At 46.9% G+C, this 18,622-nt stretch overlaps 1 protein-coding gene across 4 annotated transcripts in view; it reads left to right on the top strand.

Annotated features, from left to right (window-relative positions):
* The window catches only part of BRD4 (bromodomain containing 4), a 95,391-nt gene that overhangs the window by 38,784 nt on the left and 37,985 nt on the right, over positions 1-18,622 (top strand). The gene's annotated exons all lie outside the window — the stretch shown is intronic.

The following is an 18,622-nucleotide window of genomic DNA, read 5'->3' as shown; positions in this document are numbered from 1 at the left end:
GTAGACGGAGAGGCAGGCAGAGAGAAAGGGAGAGAGGGAAGCAGGCTCTCTGCTCGGCAGGGAGCCCGATGTGGGACTCGATCCCAGGACCCTGAGATCATGACCTGAGCCAAAGGCAGCGGCTTAACCCACTGAGCCACCCAGGCGCCCCAACATGGATGAGCTTTGAGGACATTTTGCAAAGTGAGAGAAGCCAGTCAAAAAAAGGATAGACTGGGTGCCTGGGTGGCTCAGTGGGTTAAGCCGCTGCCTTCGGCTCAGGTCATGATCTCAGGGTCCTGGGATCGGGTCCCGCATCGGGCTCTCTGCTCTGCAGGGAGCCTGCTTCCTCCTCTCTCTCTCTCTGCCTGCCTCTCTGCCTACTTGTAATCTCTCTCTGTCAAATAAATAAATAAAATCTTTAAAAAAAAAAAAAAGGATAGACTGAATGATTCCACTTACATGAGGTACTTAGTCTGATTCATGGAAGCACAGTAGAGTGGTGGGTGCCAGGTGGAAGGAGGGAATGGAGATTTGGTGTTTAATGTAACAGTTTTGGTTTTGCAAGACAAGGGCGCCTGGGTGGCTCAGTGGGTATCTCAGAGTCCTGGGATCGAGTCCCGCATCGGGCTCTCTGCTCAGCAGGGAGCCTGCTTCCCTCTCTCTGTCTCTGCCTGCCTCTCTGCCTACTTGTGATTTCTCTCTGTCAAATAAATAAATAAAATCTTTAAAAAAAATAAAACTGGTTTTGCAAGACAAAATTCTGGAGATGGTGATGGTTGCACACTAGTGTGAATGTACTTAGTGTCACTGAGGTGTACATTTAAAAACGAATGAAATGATAAATTTATGAAGGCTATTTTACTATAATGAAAAGGTTTTTAAGATATTAAGGTTATTATTATTATTTTTTAAAGATTTTATTTATTTATTTGACAGAGAGAAATCACAAGTAGACGGAGAGGCAGGCAGATAGAGAGAGAGGGAAGCAGGCTCCCTGCTGAGCAGAGAGCCCGATGCGGGACTCGATCCCAGGACCCTGAGATCATGACCTGAGCCGAAGGCAGCGGCTTAACCCACTGAGCCACCCAGGCGCCCATAAGGTTATTATTTTTTAAGATTTTATGTGTTTGTCAGAGAGAGAGGGCACATGGTGGGAGAGGGAGAAGCAGGCTCCCTGCCAAGCAAGGAGCCTGATGTGACTATATCCCAGGACCCTGGGATCATGACCCTAGTTGAATGCAGACACTTAACCAATTGAGCCACCCAGATGTCCCAGATTATTAAAGTTTTTATTCTTTTTTTTTTTAAATAAGGACATTGTCCTATAGAACTACAGTAAACGTGGTTAAATATGAGAAAATCAATAATTGCAACCCATGTTAAGATTGTCCTTTTGTCTCTCGTAATGCCTGTCTAGTTCAAATAGATTCACACTTCACATGGAATACGTTAATTTTTTAAATATTTTCCTTTTTTTTAAAGATTTTATTTATTTATTTGACAGACAGAGATCACAAGCAGGCAGAGAGGCAGGCAGAGAGAGAGGAAGGGAAGCAGGCTCCCTGCTGAGCAGAGAGCCCGATTCGGGGCTCGATCCTAGGACCCTGGGATCACGACCTGAGCTGAAGGCAGAGGCTTTAACCCACTGAGCCATCCAGGAGTGCCCCTTAATGTTTTCTTTTAAATAAATAGAAGTTTGTAAGAAGCAATTTGACTTTTAAAAAGATTTTATGTATTTTTTACTTACTATTTTTTTTTTAAGTTTTTATTTATTTATTTGAGGGAGGGAGAGCACAGAAGGAGAGGGAGATGGGGAAGCCGACTCCCCTGCTGAGCAGAGAGGCAGGTGTTGGGCTGAATCCCAGGACCTTGAGATCATGACTTGAGCTGAAGGCTGATGAGACACTTAACCAGTTGAACCACCCAGGTGCCCCAGATTTTATTTATTTCTTTATTTGAGAGAGAGAGAGAGAGTGCGCACAAGAGTGGGGGGAGGACTAGAGGGAGAGGGATAAGCCGACTCTGTACTGAGTGCAGAGCTGGAGGTGGAGCCTGATACCACACTCCTAGATCACAACTTGAGCCAAAATCAGAGCCACATGCTCAACTAACTGAACCACGCAGGTGCCCCAAAAGCAAATTGATTTGAAGCACACATGGATATTTGGGTGATGAAGTTGGTAGGTGTGGACTAAGGTCCAGCCAACCCTGAATGTGTAATGGTGTAGGTCCCTGTGGCCCTACAGCCAAGTTCCTGGCTTCCTTTCTAGAAGAGGGAATCTTCCAGATGTTTATGGTAAAATCAGCACTAACTTCTTAGAGCTCTTGAGCATCAGAATGTGGCTTGTGTGACTGAGGAACTGAACTTTAAAATTTTATTGTTGCTTAATTGTTGGAGAACTTTAAAAAATGTTTTGAATACTTTGGGCATGTGAAGCTACTTTTTCTTTTCCTTTCTTTCTTTCTTTTTTTTTTTAAAAAGATTTATTATTTATTTGACATCACAAGTAGGCAGAGAGGCAGGCAGAGAGAGAGGAGGAAGCAGGCTCCCTGCTGAGCAGAGAGCCCGATGCGGGGCTCGATCCCAGGACCCTGGGATCATGACCTGAGCCAAAGGCAGAGGTTTTAACCTACTGAGCCACCCAGGTGACCCGAAGCTGCTTGTTCACCTGTAAATTTTATAGAATCTAAATGCAGATAAAAACATTTTTAAAGTACTTTATGAAAGTTTAGTCCTGCATTGAGATGTGCTGTAAGGATGGAGCATGCACTTGGATCTCAGACATTTAGTACGAAAAGAAATGTAAAATGTCCAGGTTTTTTGGTGTGTGTGTGTGTTTTTTAAACGATTTTATTTATTTGAGAAGAGGGAGTGCGTGTGATAGAGACTGCACAAGCTGGGTGGAGGGACGGAGGGAAGGATGGAGGGAGAGGAAGAGGGCAACTCCCTGCTGAGCAGGGAGCCAACAGAGGCACAGGCAGATCCCAGGACCCCCGAGAAGGCAGGTGCTTAACTGACCATACCACCCAGGCACTCCTCCCAGCTTTTTCTAGTTATTATAATTGAGATGGTACTTGGGATGGTATATTGGGTTCTGTGAAAATAATACTGTTCATTGAATGAAATATATGGATAACTTCACCTTTTTAAATTAATGCGGCTACTAGAAAATTTTGAATTGAGTTGGCCATATTTTATTTCTGTCAGATACATAGATATGGTGCAGGTATACAGTATCTGCTTTCTCTGTGCAGCAGCTCCCAGTGCCACCCTCCTCCAGGTCCTCTTCCTTCCCTTTCCGGGCTACTGAAGATTTTAGGCCCTGTTGGCTTTTGGTGAGTTCTCACTGGAGTCTCTGCCACTTGCTTGGTCCTTCTGTCTTGACAAGGCCTCAGGCCTGTGAGTATATGAGCCTTAGGCACACCTGTGCTCCTATACTAAGCGTTAGGTTTAGTGGAAGGGCTCTGCTACATCTCTCACCTGTGCAGGGTTTGCTGGGAGCAGGAGGAACATGCGGTCTGATCTGTGTTCCTGGCTACATGGGAGACAACCCCTCTGTTCCTCCTCGGTCTAGCTCTTTGCCCCATGTCCTCAGCAGAGATGTGGGAATCACTGATGGGAGGGCATTGGGACCCCAGAGTGGACAGAGGAGGTACTTGGTCAGCTCAGCTCTACTCCAGGTGACATGGGCCCAGGATGGAGAGCTGGGAAAGGCCTGGGCCTGAAGCAGCCCATGATGTGGGTCTCCCCAGCTTCTCCTGCGCACAGCCTGAAAACCACTTACTAAACCCAGTGCAAGGCCATTTTCACTGAGGAACATGCATATGTGCACATTTTTGTTTACTTAGTCATTATGCTAGACCCTAGTTAGAAACTTCAGACGTGACGAATGTTAGTTCCACTTCCTTAATTTTTTTTCAGTTTTAATACAAAGGTAGTGAGGAGTTGTGGGGAATGTTGCAAGTTCATTGAATGAGTGTGCATGGGGGCAGCTGTTCAGTTTTTGACCAGTTGAAAGCTCCTCACCAAGTGAGCGGCTCTTATTCCTAAGTGGACACTAAGGAGAAGCTGACTGTGCCTGCCAGGGAGTAAACTTGGATTATGTGACAATCTGAGTCTGAGATGCTCACTTGGCTGCAGCCGAGGCTCTCCTGGGGCAGGGATCAGTGCCTTTCGTCATGGCCCATGCTGCCCAGGGAAGTAGTGGGCTGGAGATAGGTGAAGTGGGGGTGGGGGCTGTGGGGGACGGCGGGTGGGTCCTGCAAGGATATCACATTTGCTTTGTGTCATGTGTCCTTTTTCTCCGTGGTACCTGCATCCCCGTTCCTGTCAGTGTTCAGAGTTGGGGTATTTAACCTCTCTGGGTCATTTACTTCAGTGGAAATTAAGTGGAATTAATGGCAATAAGAGCACTAATTGTTAAAAAACAACAGATCACTTCAAGTTCTTTTGCTTCTTTAGTTGTTCTCTTCTGAAATGATGTGAGTTTTGTCCCTGCTCAGCTCCTTTGCACTCTGAAAGTTATTGAGATCTAGAGAAGGTTGGTTTATTTAAATCCACCTCAAACGGACACAGATTGTCAGGGCAGAAGTAGACCCTGAGTGTTTGGTGAGGGCTGAGGCCTCCCAGCAGACAAAGGATTGGCAAGCTTACCCTTTACCTGATAGAAGAGGTGCCTGGCAGGAAGTCAAGACCATGTGGTGGGTGGGCCCCTTGGCCTGTTTTCTCTGGTGTTGCTTGACTCTCAGGACCGGCCTTTGGTAATATCTCTAGTTTTGATGCTGTCGGCTCTCATGACTGATTGTCTTTAGGCCTTGGGTCAGTCTTTTCAGTTCCTTTCAGTCCCCCAGTTCCAGCTGGGGACTTGGGGAGTCTTTCTAGTTCTGATGCTAATTTTGTCACCTCCTTTGGGAAAAGTGATAGTCTCTCCCACTCCCACCCATATTATTTGGGTTCTACACCTGATAAAAACTGAGGCATGCTGAGAAGAAAAGTTTTCTCTCCTAGAGTCATATCCTGAGAGTGCCTGATACTGACAGATGTAATCTTTTCCACAGATTCTTTTTTTTTTTTTTTTTTTTTAATTCAGCTTCTCAGTGAGTGTCAGAGGGTAATGCTGTTGAGGTAAAGGCTACCCACTAAGTATCAGCTCTTCATCAGTGTGACTGAGCTCCTGCAGCTCTAAACCGACAGTCCGCATGTGCCCTTGTCCTTCATGGGTTCACTGTTCCTGGCTCCTTGCAACGTCTTCATGTCTCTGTGTGTCCTCTTGGTCATTGAAGGCCTGACTTGGCCTTTCCTCTCCATGAAGGCTCTCAGTGGTCATCGCATCTCTGGAAACACTTTTGCTGGCCCTGTTCCTGATCCCCTTATGTCCCCAAGGAGCATAGGTGGGTCCCTGGGACACCTTGAGTCTTGCCCTCAGCCACCAGACTTGAAGAGAAGCTTAGAGGCAGGATGTGCTGTTGGTAAATCTATCCTGCCCCACCCTGTTACCTCTGCTTCCCAGGATATGAAATTGTAGGAAGGTTGATTGGAATGTTGTGTTTCCCACTTGTGGATCTGTTCATGCATTGAATGTTGTTTTCACTTACGTACAGCAGAGCTAACTGTGTGCTGAGCTGGCATGTTTTGGAACATTTCAGCCACAGGCAGTGGACTGCCTCTCCCCTGTGTGGAGCTAGCCACTGGCTGTGCAGGTGGTTTATCACCTGCACTTCACCTTCTGCTTCTTGGCCTCCCAAATTTAGAAAGAACTTGACATTGATCACTGGAGGTTGACATTAATCTATTTCCCGGTATTTCATGTGCTGGAAACACCATAGGTAATTGTCTTTTTTTTTTTTTTTTTTTTTTAAATAGTTTTAAGTTTTGTTAATGAAGATCCTGAACTTGATTTTTATCCTTTTGTTGGAATTGAGAGGGTTCCAAAGGATACCATGTGATGTCATCCTCGGAAGCTTTCTAGTCTACAGCAGGGCTGCCCAAGACTGTATTATCAGCCTAGTTGGGACTCATCTAGTTTCTCACTCTTGAACTTTTACCTCATTTCAGTAGTTTCACAGTCCTGTGAGAGGTGAACATCGACTCCCAGTCTTTTTTTTTTTTAAAGATTTTATTTATTTGACAGAGAGACCACGAGAGAGGGAGCACAAACACAGGGAGTGGGAGAGGGAGAAGCAGGCTTCCCACAGAGCAGGGATCCCGATGAGGGACTTGAGCCCAGGACCTTGGGATTATGACCTGAGCCAGAGGCAAACGCTTAACAACTGTGAGCCATCTAGGCACCCCTTGACTCCCACTCCTGGTGCCTTGCAGATTCTTCTTTTTTCCCAGTGTCTGTGTGTCCTTCCTACTGGAAAACTCTCATCTAAGTGAAGGAAGAAGTACCCAGCCTTGCTTTCTACTTTGGCTTTGCAGTCCGCATGGCTTTGTGGCCATCTCAAAGTTCATCTTTCAAAGCAGGACTTCTCCACATGAATTAACGGTCCTTTTGCTTTCCATATTACAGTGTAGATTAAGCTCAGTGCCACATATACCACGTCAGCTTTTTTGGTTAAGTAAATAACTGGGGGGGAAAGGTGTGAAAGTGAAGTCAGGTAAAGAAGTTGGAGTAATGACTTTATTTATTTTTAAAGATTTTATTTATTTAACAGAGAAAACAAGCAGGGGGAGCAGCAAGCAGAGGGAGAGGGAGAAACAGGCTCCCCAAGGAGCAGGGAGCCCAAAGCGGGGGCTCAACCCCAGGAGCCTGGGATCATGACCAAGAGGCCTAGGCAGACACTTAACTGACACTTAACTGAGCCACCTGGGAGCCCCTGGGTAATAGCTTTAAAAAGAGACAACCTGGGGCGCCTGGGTGGCTCAGTGGGTTAGGCCGCTGCCTTCGGCTCAGGTCATGATCTCAGGGTCCTGGGATCGAGTCCCGCATCGGGCTCTCTGCTCAGCGGGGAGCCTGCTTCCCTCTCTCTCTCTGCCTGCCTCTCTGCCTACTTGTGATCTCTCTCTGTCAAATAAATAAATAAAATCTTAAAAAAAAAAAAAAGAGAGACAACCTGAGGAAAATGTCACTTACCCTTACCTATGAAAGGCACAGCCCTAAGGTCACATCCCCAGGTCAGTGGGAATGCATCGTTTGTATTAATGGTATCATATTTCTGTCATAACCTTCCAGCCTCTAATTTGGAGTGTTGGCCCAGGTCAAGGCAGCTTTGGGAAGCAGTGCCTGGAGGCCAGCTCACCAGGTGGAAAGGCAGATAGACAGAGTGATGCACCACACCAACGGAGGTCAGTGGGGACTTCCGAAACAAGAGGCCAGGCTATTTTTACATATGTATTGGCTTGGTTTTCAAAGTTACTAGTAAGAGTCATCTGCAGACCCACCACCCGTGTCCCACTTTATCTTACAGTTCCATGTAGCCACTCATTTGCCTAATTTCATCTATAATTTTGTATTGTTTTTCCTTTTTTTTTTTTTTTTATTGTAAAGGTTTTGAGAGTGTGTGCAGGCATGAGAGACAACATCAGTTGGGGGCAGGGAGAGAGGCAGAGAGGAAGAAGCGGGCTTTCCACTGAGCAGGGAGCCTGACATGGGGCTCGATCCCAGGACCCTGAGATCATGACCCGACCCAAAGGAGACAGATGCTTAATGGACTGAGCCATCCAGGTGTCCCTCTGAACATAACGTTTTCTAACATAACATTTTGTCACATATATTTCCCTTCCCTTGAGTTAAAGCCTAGAAATCTCTGGAACAAAACTACAGCCTGTGTGGGTCAGTCTGAATTTTATTGGCACACAGCCACTCTCATTTGTCTAAGGATTGTCGGTGAGCTGCTTTCACAATACAGCAGCAGCGGAATGGAGTATTACGATAAACCGTATGTCTTGTACTGCTGACTGTATTTATTACTCTCTCAGCCTTTATAAGAAAAATCAGCCTGCCCCTGCTGGAATGTTTTAGTCTAGCAGTTTTGATCTTGTCCACATCAGAGTTTTTGTTTTTGTTTTTTTACTGCATGCCTATCAGAGGAATTTTTTTTTTTTTTAATATTTCATTCATTTATTTGACAGGGATCTCAAGCAGGGGGAGCAGCAGGCAGAGAGAGAGGGAGAAGCAAGGAGCCAGATGCGGAACTCGATTCCAGGACCCTGGGATCATGACCCAAGACAAAGGCAGCTGCTTAACCAACTGAGCCACCCAGGCACCCCTCATAGGAACATTTTAATTTTTAAAAAATATTTTATTTTTTTATTTGGGAAAGGATTAGGGACAGAGGGAGAGAGAGAATCTTAAGCAGGCTCCATGATCAGTGCAGAGCCCAGTGTGGGGTTTGATCTCATGACCCTGAGGTCATGATCCAAGCTGAAATCAAGAGATGGGATGCCAACCGACTGAGCCGCCCGGGCACCCCCACAGGAACATTCCAAATTCACAAGTCCATCCACCCACTTCTAACCATGATGTAAACCGTATGTAACAGTGGAACTTTATACTGTGCCTGAGTTGGTCATCCCTCCAGCTTCTGGCTGCTTTTGTAGCAAAAGATGGTGCAAAATTCTCAGTGCCACTGATTTAATGGGCCTCCTGTTTGGTTTCTAAAGCAAAAGGACAGGAATTCTGATTGGCGGTGTTGTGATCTTCTGGGCCTGGCTCCCCATCCTGGCTACAAGGTCTATATGGGCCTGGTGCCGCCCCCCCCCCCCCCCCCATTGTGGAACAGAGCTTCAGTGTGTCCTACCAGGAAGGTAGCTCATCTCCACCTTGGGTCGCCTGGCTCGAGGCAGGCTGAAGGACCAAGTCTGAGGTAATGGGTCCCTGCTTGGCAGGTCTGAGGGGCAGGAGTTAGGACTCTTAACAAGCTGCACGAAGGAGGATTAAGTCTTCTGAGAGCTGCCGCAGCGCACAGCCACTGGCCAGGCGCCAGACAGTGCAGTCTGGCTGATGTGGTCTGGCTGATGCCACCAGTGCTGTTCTCACCAGCTGCCTGAGCCGGTTAGATGGAAAAGTAATCCTGTTTGTGCTTCCCCACTGACACACATACGCATTGAAATGGACCGTAGCCATGAATGGAAATAGCTTCTGCTCTGGGACCAGGAGGGAGTGGACCTTGTGATATTAGTGTTCCATAACTAGCATAACCATTCAAGAAAGAGGTTGCTAGGACAGGATAAGGTTTTCTGCAAATTGACTGGTACTGAGAAATTGCCAGATTTTTACCAAAGTCGGGATTCTCCAACTCCTTCTTTTTATCTCTGGGTAGAATCTTGCATTTACTCCAAGTGATTTTTTTTTTTTTAAGATTTTATTTATTTATTTGGCAGAGAGAGAGGGAGAGATCACAAGTAGTCAGAGAGGCAGACAGGGGGGTGGGAAGCAGGCTCCCTGCTGAGGAGAGAGCTCGATTCAGGGCTCCATCCCAGGACCCGGAGTTCATGACCTGAGCCGAAGGCAGAGGCCTTAACCCACTGAGCCACCCATGTGCCCCCCAAGTGATTCTTTATAGGAGAACCTTGCAGTGGTGGGGAGGTGCCTTCCTCTGAAGGATATGTGTAACTGTGCATTTGTAATTTCTTGAGGGGCTGTGGTCAGCTGGCATTGGCTAGCATTTTGCTTGGCAGGAAACAGGTTCAAGGCAGAGCTCCTAGTGGCCATTACTGTGTCAGAAGCATAAATAACAACTTCCTCTCAGCTCTGTCCCCATGGCATCAGCAGGAAAGTATGTTTCAGAGTTCACCTAGGATGTGGGCTGAGTGACACTATAAACTGACAAACAGATGGCCAGGTGCTGAGAGAGTTATCTTGGCTCTGATTTGTTTCGGGGGTGAAATTCTTTGGAAAAACCACTTCTGGAAATCTGACTTGAGACCCAACCTGAGGGTCACATGGCGTTCGGCTGCTTCTGCAGAGAGGGCAGTGTTGGCCTGCTGATTAATACCTGCCAGAGTGTGGAAGTGGGGTGCCCCTGTGGCGAACCAGTCCGGGCAGGCCCAGCGGTGCTGGTTGACTGGGCCTCTGCCCCATGGTTGGTGAGCAGGGGCAGCTGTGGAGCAGAGTACTTGAGATCTTCGCAGCCCCAGGTGACCTCCAGCTGACTGACCAGGCCACCATCCACTCTCCTGTGTTACCACAGGGATGAAGATGATATTGGCACTTGCCTTGTTGGGCTATTGTGAGGATTAGCTAAGCAGGTACAGCTCTAGTGCCCAGCAGAGAGCACCAGCCCAGGATGTGGCAGGTACATACTGACAACTTGCCTAGGCCCTGGTGTGGGTGAGTGTGTTGATGGCTTGCACAAAGCTGGTCACAGTATTTCATTAGAGAATTCTTAAGGCTTCCAGTTAACCTGCACTGCTCTCGTTTTCCCTGGTGTCTTGCTGCCCAGGTGCTGTGTCACATCGGGGTGAACATGACAAAGTGGATGTGGGATCCTTCGGCTTTGTGGGCCCTTGGGAGTCTAGGACTTCATTTGGAACTACAAGTACAAAATCTGTTGTCCACAGCCCATTAGGTTAACTCAGCCTCTTGTGATGGATAGAAATACGCTCAAATTAGCCTCTTTCTGGGCAGTTGTATATGGCCTTTCTCTTGCATGTCCTCAGTGTCCCAGAACCAAGCCTACCGATGTCTATTTCTTTCTGTCTTAACCTTCTAATCTCCAGGAAACAAAACTTGCTGTTAATTTGAAAAGCATTATAATTGTGTTGTCTGCTAAATGCTGTCTCTCCTTAAAATTTTCTGAGATCATTTAGAGGAATTGGGATGTTAGCAAATAGTATTTCTGAAAGCAGGAATGTTTAATCAGGGGTCTGCTTAGGAAAAGAATTTGCATTTTTATTTTCATTAACTCAGAAGTTCCTAAACTTTCTGGTTCACAGCATCCTTAGCATCTCTGATTTTCGTGATGTTCCTAGGCCGAAGGAAATACTGAACAGTTTTGTTTATTAGGCAGTTTAGATACAGACAACTGAATAAGTACTAATGTCCCAACAGCTGTACAGCTGTTTGAAGAAATAAAACAGGTAAATTGAAAGGGAAAATATTACAACCTTTCATAATCACAGTTACTCCCTAATGGAATGTGCGTGCCTGTTGGGTACTGCTTAACTGCTCACACCTTAGAACCAGCTCCAATACCTGCCCCCTGCATTTCCTGTTCCATACCGGGTTTATGTGGTATTTACTTTTTTTAAAAAACATTTTTTATTAATTACATTTTCTTTCTTTCTTTTTTTTAAGATTTTACTTATTTATTTGACAAGAGAGATCACAAGTAGAGAGGTAGGCAGAGAGAGAGGGAAGGAGGTAGGCTCCCCGATGAGCAGAGAGCCCGAAGCAGGACTCAATCCCAGGACCCTGAGATCATGACCTGAGCCGAAGGCAGAGGCACAACCCACTGAGCCACCCAGGCGCCCTGGTATTTGCTTTTTTAAAAAGATATTATTTACTTTTAGAGAGAGCAGTAAGAAAGAGAGAGAGAGAGTCTTAAGCAGACTCTGCGCTGAGCACAGAGCCCAATCTGGAGCTCAGTCCCACAACTCTGAGATCACGACCTGAGCCTAAATCAAGAGTTGGATGCTTAACTGATTGCATCACCCAGGCACACCTGTGGTATTTGCTTTTCATTTCAGCGTTTGCTGAATGCCAAGTTTTGCACGATGTGACATTGTCAGAAGGCATATAATGCAATCTAATGTTGAAATTATCGATTGCCTTCTACCTGTAGTTCCTATAGTACCCCTCTGAGGTACCATGACACCCTTGGCACTCAGTTTGGGGACCAGGGCACTTACTGTCTAATCTCTTTTCATCTTTTTCTTTTTCCTTAAATTGGGAAATTGTTATAGGATATTAGTTGGGAATAGATCCAGGAATAGGACACCCAGTTGAATCATACAGCCTTCTTTGGGTTGGAAACAATAGGTGAAATTCTCTTCCTGTCCCTTGTTCTTCATCTAACTCAACACAGTGAATGGTGGCTCCTGCTGCTTGGCCACAGGTCAGTATTTAAACAGACAGCATTTTAAGATCTTTTAGGCTCAGAACTTTGCTTGAAGATGATGTCTACTTACTTAAATGTCTGTTTATGAGTTTCTGAGCATTCAATTTGTTTCCCCCTGATTTAGCCTTGGTGCTGAGCTATTGATTTACCCTGTCCCTGTGCATGCAATCCCCTCTTGGGTTCTCTATCTTTTGCATCTGTAAACTGCATTGGTGTAGGTGTAGTTAAAAATGAAATAGCAGGGGCACCTGGGTGGCTCAGTTGGTCAAGCAACTGCCCTTGGCTCAGGTCATGATCCTGGAGTACCAGGATCGAGTCCTGCATTGGGCTCCCAGCTCCTCAGGGAGTCTGCTTCTCCCACTGATCTTCTCCGCTCTCATGCTCTCTCTCAAATAAATAAAATCTTTTAAAAAATTTTTTTAAAAAAAGAGGGGCACCTGGGTGGCTCAGTGGGTTGGGCCTCTGCCTTCGGCTCAGGTCGTGATCCCCGAGTCCTGGGATCGAGCCCTGCGTCGGGCTCTCTGCTCAGCAGGGAGCCTGCTTCCCTTCCTCTTTCTCTGCCTGCCTCTCTACCTACTTGTGATCTCTGTCTGTCAAATAAATGAATAAAATCTTAAAAAAAAAAAAAAAGAAAAGAAAAGAAATACCAGTCAGGGGATTCCTATATTATCTACATGTTCTGAATGACCTTGGAATCTGTCCCCCATGCTCCATCCAAGCACAACCCCAACTTTGGTCCTCCACTATGTTCTCTACCCCATCTGGGCCTGGCTTGAACATGAAATATAAAAGCCCAGTGTGGTTACATGGTCCCTGTGCTTTGCCTCCTGCACCTCCCACCCTCACCACCAAGTCGGCTCCTCAAATGTGCTGGTATCTCTCCTGCCTCCAGACCTGTGCCTGTGTTCCTACATTGGTCCTACTTTCTTTTACAAGCCTGGTCCCTTTCTGCCCGTCTCTGCCTCATCTACCACGTGAGCGCACACCCTCCCTGTCCTTGGCCAGAGCACCCCAGCCCTTTTCCTTACCATAGTTGCCCGAGTATTGCTTAATCACTGGAAGAATGTCGTGTTGACCGCAGAGTCCTGGGCGTGGCACGTAGTTGACACGGGATGCCTTGGCTGAGCAAAATGAGAGTCTGGCAATCACCACATTTTTCTGTGTGAGAGCATGAGCTGCTTTCCTTTTCCAAAGTTTCAAGATTGATCTAGAACAGAATCCGCAGGGTGACATTCATGTGTGGTCAGTGTAGGGTGTTTTCTGTACCCAAATCATGCACTGAACACTTGGTGGGTATCAGGAGAAGAAGAATGACATAAAGATGGCCCTGCCCTCAGGCTCCCCTGTGTGCGCTCATGGGGCCGTCAGGGAAAGCCACTTTAAACAGATCAGGGAAGCACCAGGTGCAGCAAATGAAAGGCCTGAAGGTCACAGGGAAGGGGGCCCACTATGGCCTCTGTGCTGAGTGTTGATGCTGTGGTCTGGGGGCAGTGTAGGGTGGAAGTGACTGCTGTGGGAAGAATTTAAGGTGGCAACCTTGTTGGATATTTATGTCAGAGAAGTCACCCTGGCTCTCACGTAGAGCTGCTTGCTGGTGCCTGTAGTTCTTGGCCCACAACAGACCAGAGTGTCTTTTTGGTTTCCCTCGTGTTCTTTGCTCTGTTGCAGGTGAGTGGCTTCTGGAAGTTTCATAAGGATTTTACTTTCCTGCAGTTCTGAGGGCTGAGCTGTAAGATGCAGGTTGTCTGGGCATGGCCTCTCAATGTGTGGGTGCTCTTGAGGCCTCTGACTGCGAAACAGGACATCCCAGGGATTTCATGTGATCCCTCACATTGGGGCCATGGATGTTACCTGTCATTGTCTTCACAGCCTCCTCAAACTTTCAGGTACTTGTGTCTCCCAGGTCTATCTGATCTGTTAAACTATATCATGCCTTCCATTTGAACTTCTTTCCTTATGAAATTGACCTGGGTTGTTGAAAGTGTGTGGATCTTGTGCTTAATGTTCACATTACTTAAGATGGGCGACCATTTGCACTGGACCCTTCTGGGGTTGAATGTTCATCTCGTAAATGGGGACTTCTTGTTTCCAAGTCCAACTGAAACTTCAGGGCCACCGTGGCTGCTTAGGCCTGATCTTTCTGCTTCCTGGATAAGTTATTTTCTGTACCTCAGTTTCATCATCTTTAAAATGGAGATAAGACCAGAAGCAATCTCAGAGTTGTTTTGAAGATTTAAATACTACTGTATATCAAACGTGAGAACACTGGCTCGGAAGGATGTTTTGGCTTTTGTGGTGAAGGTAGTAGTTTAAACCACAGAGATGAGGCAAAGTTTAGCGTCAGACTTTCTGTAGCAAAAGCTCTGTTCATCTGGTGAACAAAAAAACACAGCTTCGCTTGGCTCAGGGGCCCATCTGGGCCTGGCTTGAAGGTGAAGTAAAGTGGTTATGTACAGAGCCCTCTATCCCCTGGCCTCACTGAGAGTCTGTTTGGAAAGAAAAAAAGGCAACAGCGCAGCCCACAAGTTCCAGAAATCAGTTAACCTTGATTTCATCTTGCCTCCAGGACATTGCCCGAAGATTTCCAGAATGTCACTGCTTAATGGAAAAATGTGTGGGACTGCTTCCTCCCAGTGGGATATGCTTGGCTCCCTGACATGTGTCCTTGTGGCTGACAGGGTTCCTCCACTGCCCTGGGTCCAGAATGTCTCCCCTAGGATGGTGCCACTGCTGCCCCTTGCCTGCTGCAGCTTACCTGGCATGTGCTTGTCTGGGTAATTCTGCATTGCTTTCTAGGAGAAATTGAAGAGCGGAAACCAAACTGCATATCATTCTTTATCCTCACTTAATGCCACCCTCCCTCCAGGGCTCACGTCAGTGCATCCGGCCTCCCTTCATGATGGGGCCACATTTACACTTGTTCCCTTTTAGGACATTTTGGTCCTACTGCGTGGAAACTCTCTCCTAGCTGACTCCAGGACTCCTTAAAAACCCCACCAGCATATTTTCTTCTCTGTGATGCTGCCTCCCTGTTGATAACTTGTTATCCAAGCACTCAAGTCCTGTATCTCTCTGTGCCTGGTCCATGGCCACCATACAAAGGATCCTTGCCAGCTGGCACATTGTCCATGTCATTCTTCTGTTTCCCCTTCCTGCCTCACTGGCCCCACTCCAGTTTCTGTAGTTGCCCAGTAAATGATTACTCCCATCCACCTACCTGTTGAGGATTTTTGAGGGAGTGCTCCAAAGTCCTGTGCATGGGTTCCCGTCCTCCCTCCCTGCACTTTCCTGCAAACCTTCCTGATCCACTGGCTTCACCTGGAGCCTGCAGTCGGTCTTGGCTGCTCCGCTCCAGAGAGAAAGTATTTGGGGTTTTTTTTTGTTTGTTTTGTTTTTAATCTGTTTACTATTTTGTTTATAGTACTTTTATTTTGAAAGGAAACTAAATCAGAAGCCACACATGGGTTTCAGTAAAATTAAATATCGTGAGAACAAAACAGCATTGTTAAAGTCTATGTGGATGATCATATGGTGCACCTTGTGCACAGCCTTTTACACTGGCATCAGATGGGGACTCTCCTTGTCAGCCCTGGAATGAGTGAAATGAAAACCGGGGAACACACACCAGGTGATTAAATGCCATCCACCTAAAGCCTGCCCTGTGAACCCTCCCACAGCCCCACGGGAGCCCCTGCATGTCGCTCTCTGGGAGCGACATTTGCCTCTCTGGGATTGAGGTGCCCTTTTTATTGATTAAAGCTCAGAGGTTGGCAAAACCCTCTTCTGTCTTTCTTGCTGCTCACCTCAGCAATGAAGGCACACTTTTTGAAGGCTTCCATGCATGGCCGAATGCAGCTTCTGGGATGCTTCCTCCCTTCTTCCATGTCCTACTCAATGATGTGTGAGATTCACCCTGGCCCCTAGGTTTCTCTCCCTCTGTTCTTGCCTCTGAGAAGGCTCTTTCTGATGGCTCCACACCTTATCCCATCCTTTGGGTGCTTCCCTTCCCTCGATCTGTATGTGGCCTTCTTCCTGCTCCCATTGGGGTGCCTTTACTCAGCTCACTGGCCTCTGGCTCCCATCCTGTCCTTTCTTAGCTGCCAGCTGGGCTCACCTTATGCACCCCTTATGTGCCTCTGTCCCAGCTGTCTTGCCTTGATTCATGCCCAAGCACTTCTTTCCAGAACCACATGGCCGTTAGTTCTGGCCAAAGTCCCCAAAGTCTGAAGCAGGCCTATCCAGTTACATCTGCCTTTGGAAACTATTATAGTGCACAGTATTCCCCATTTTCTTCTTCTTCTTTTTTTTTTTTTAACAGTATTCTCCATTTTCAAATGAAGTTCATTTGGGGAAATGCCCCTCTCTTGTACTACGAGTTCCTGGAGCACCACTCTTATGAGGTGCTCTGCAGGCTGCTGCCCAGTTCCCCACCTCCAGTGCCCCCTCAGGCTTTGATGCCAGATGACTGGTTTCAGCTCTGGGTGCTCCTTCCCCATCTTTAGCACCATGCGAGAGGTACCAGGAAATGGCTTCATATCTGCAAAGCCCCCCTACTCTTCTGTAAGTGTTCTTCCTGGGCTAGTATTCTCCCTGTAGAGTATACCCATCATAGAGGTTGCCATAGGAGCCTCCCTCCCCTTCTCAAATCTCTGGAGGACCCTGAGAGGGCACAGACTAAAATATTCACCTGGTGTCTTGGACACAGTTGGGCCTCATTAATACTTAAGTTTAGCTTCGGATACTAAAGGCCACACCTAGACTCCTTTACATTGCCCTGCTAAAACATACCCTCCTCCAGGGCCTTGGGTAATAGCCCTAGTGTTTCTCCACAGTGTCTTCCCTCCTGTGGGATATAAAGGATTAGTGAATTATCTAGTTTTGGGTTTTGAGTGTTTGTCATCCCATCTGTGAAAAACCAAAAGGCATTCATCGATCTTTTACTTGTTCGGTGAAAAAGAATAAAGAACAGTCTTTCCTCTTAAAGCAAACATGGATTCAGTTCTCAGACTGAGTCTGTAAGATTCAGGGTCTTGCATGTGATGGCCTTTGCCTGTTTCTGCCTGGGTCCCCTCTCTGCAGCAGCCTTCTCCTTGTAGCAGTGTCCTCTCCACGTGGTTACTAGCCAGTTGATAGCTAGACCTGCAGTCAGCCAGAGCACCCCGGAAGGAATGCTGTCTCCTTGACCAGGTCAGTTTTGTCAGTTCTTGGGCTCACACTGCAACTGGGACGTGGGTGTGGGGGGTGGTCAGCCTCAGGCCAGGAGTTCCAGCTTGCCACAGCCTCCTAGGACATACTCAGCACTGAGTTGTATTTACACAGTAAGCTTTCCCCTCGTGCTTTTCAAATTTGGTAACTTGCCAGAACTGAACTTACAAAAACCTTTGTGGGGACTTTCGTATAAATTACACTTGGTTTGGGGCGCCTGGGTGGCTCAGTGGGTTAAAGCCTCTGCCTTTGGCTCAGGTAACCATCTCAGGGTCCTGGGATCAAGCTCCGATCGGGCTCTCTGCTCGGCAGGGAGCCTGCTTCCTCCTCTCTCTCTGCCTGCTTCTCTGCCTACTTGTGATCTCTCTTTCTGTCAAATAAATAAATAAAAATTAAAAATAAAATACACTTGGTTTGGGGGCACCTGGGTGGCTCAGTGGGTTAAGCCTCGATCTCAGGGTCCTGGGATTGAGCCCCACATTGGGCTCCCTCCGCCTCCTTGTGATCTCTGTCAAATAAATAAATAAAATCTTAAAAAAAAAAAAATAAAGATTTTATTTATTTATTTATTTGACAGAGATCATAATTAGGCAGAGAGAGAGAGAGAAGGAAGCAGGCTCCCTGCCAAGGAGAGAGCCTGACGTGGGACTCAATCCCAGGGCCCTGAGATCATGACCTGAGCCAAAGGCAGAGGCTTAACCCACTGAGCTACCCAGGTGCCCCTAAATAAAATCTTTTTTAAAAAAATTACACTTGGTTTGAATTATAAAAGAATTCATGAGCAGCCAGAGTGCCTGGTGTGTCGTATGTTCCAGAAAGAAAACCATGACAGAGCCAGTGAACTTATCCTATCTTTTTTTGTCCCCTTTGCCTACCAGAGTGTGGTTGTAAAATCTGTCTGACTTCCCAGCCAGAGAGGTTTTCTTACCCCACTGAACTCCTGGGTTTATTACTAGAGATGCTCATTACATACAGGCAGTTCCTAGATTACAGAGTTCTTATGTCAGGGACCGGGTTTAAAGGTGAAACTTCCTTTTTCTTGCCAGTAGAAAAGTGTCAGAAAAACAGTGGACAGAAAGAATGCCAAATAGTACATGTTTGAACAGATGTTTCTTCTCATTAATAGAGTGTGGGAACTCTCAGCACTGCAAGTAAGGGGTGGGTTAGTGTGTTTCTGGAGGGCAGTTTGGCAGTAACAACATGGACTCGGGATGTGTGGTTTTGTTAGAGTAACTGGACCAGGTGCACAGAGTTGCCGTTGCGAGGATGCTCGTGACAAGATTTGTGTTGTTGGCATGTCCTGAAGCAGGGGTCGTTTGTGTGAGGGGAGGGCACAGGATGGGGTGCTGACACAGGCATTGAGCTGAGGGTCTTGCACCCGTTGTGCCGGTCACAGAGGTGCCCTTTTTTATAGCTCTCTAAATAAGCTTTG

The sequence above is a fragment of the Neovison vison genome, chromosome 6, assembly GCF_020171115.1.
Source record: "Neovison vison isolate M4711 chromosome 6, ASM_NN_V1, whole genome shotgun sequence".
Taxonomy (NCBI): Eukaryota; Metazoa; Chordata; class Mammalia; order Carnivora; family Mustelidae; genus Neogale; species Neogale vison.
Note: the sequence above shows the minus strand (reverse complement) of the source record. Positions and strands in the feature narration are given on the sequence as shown.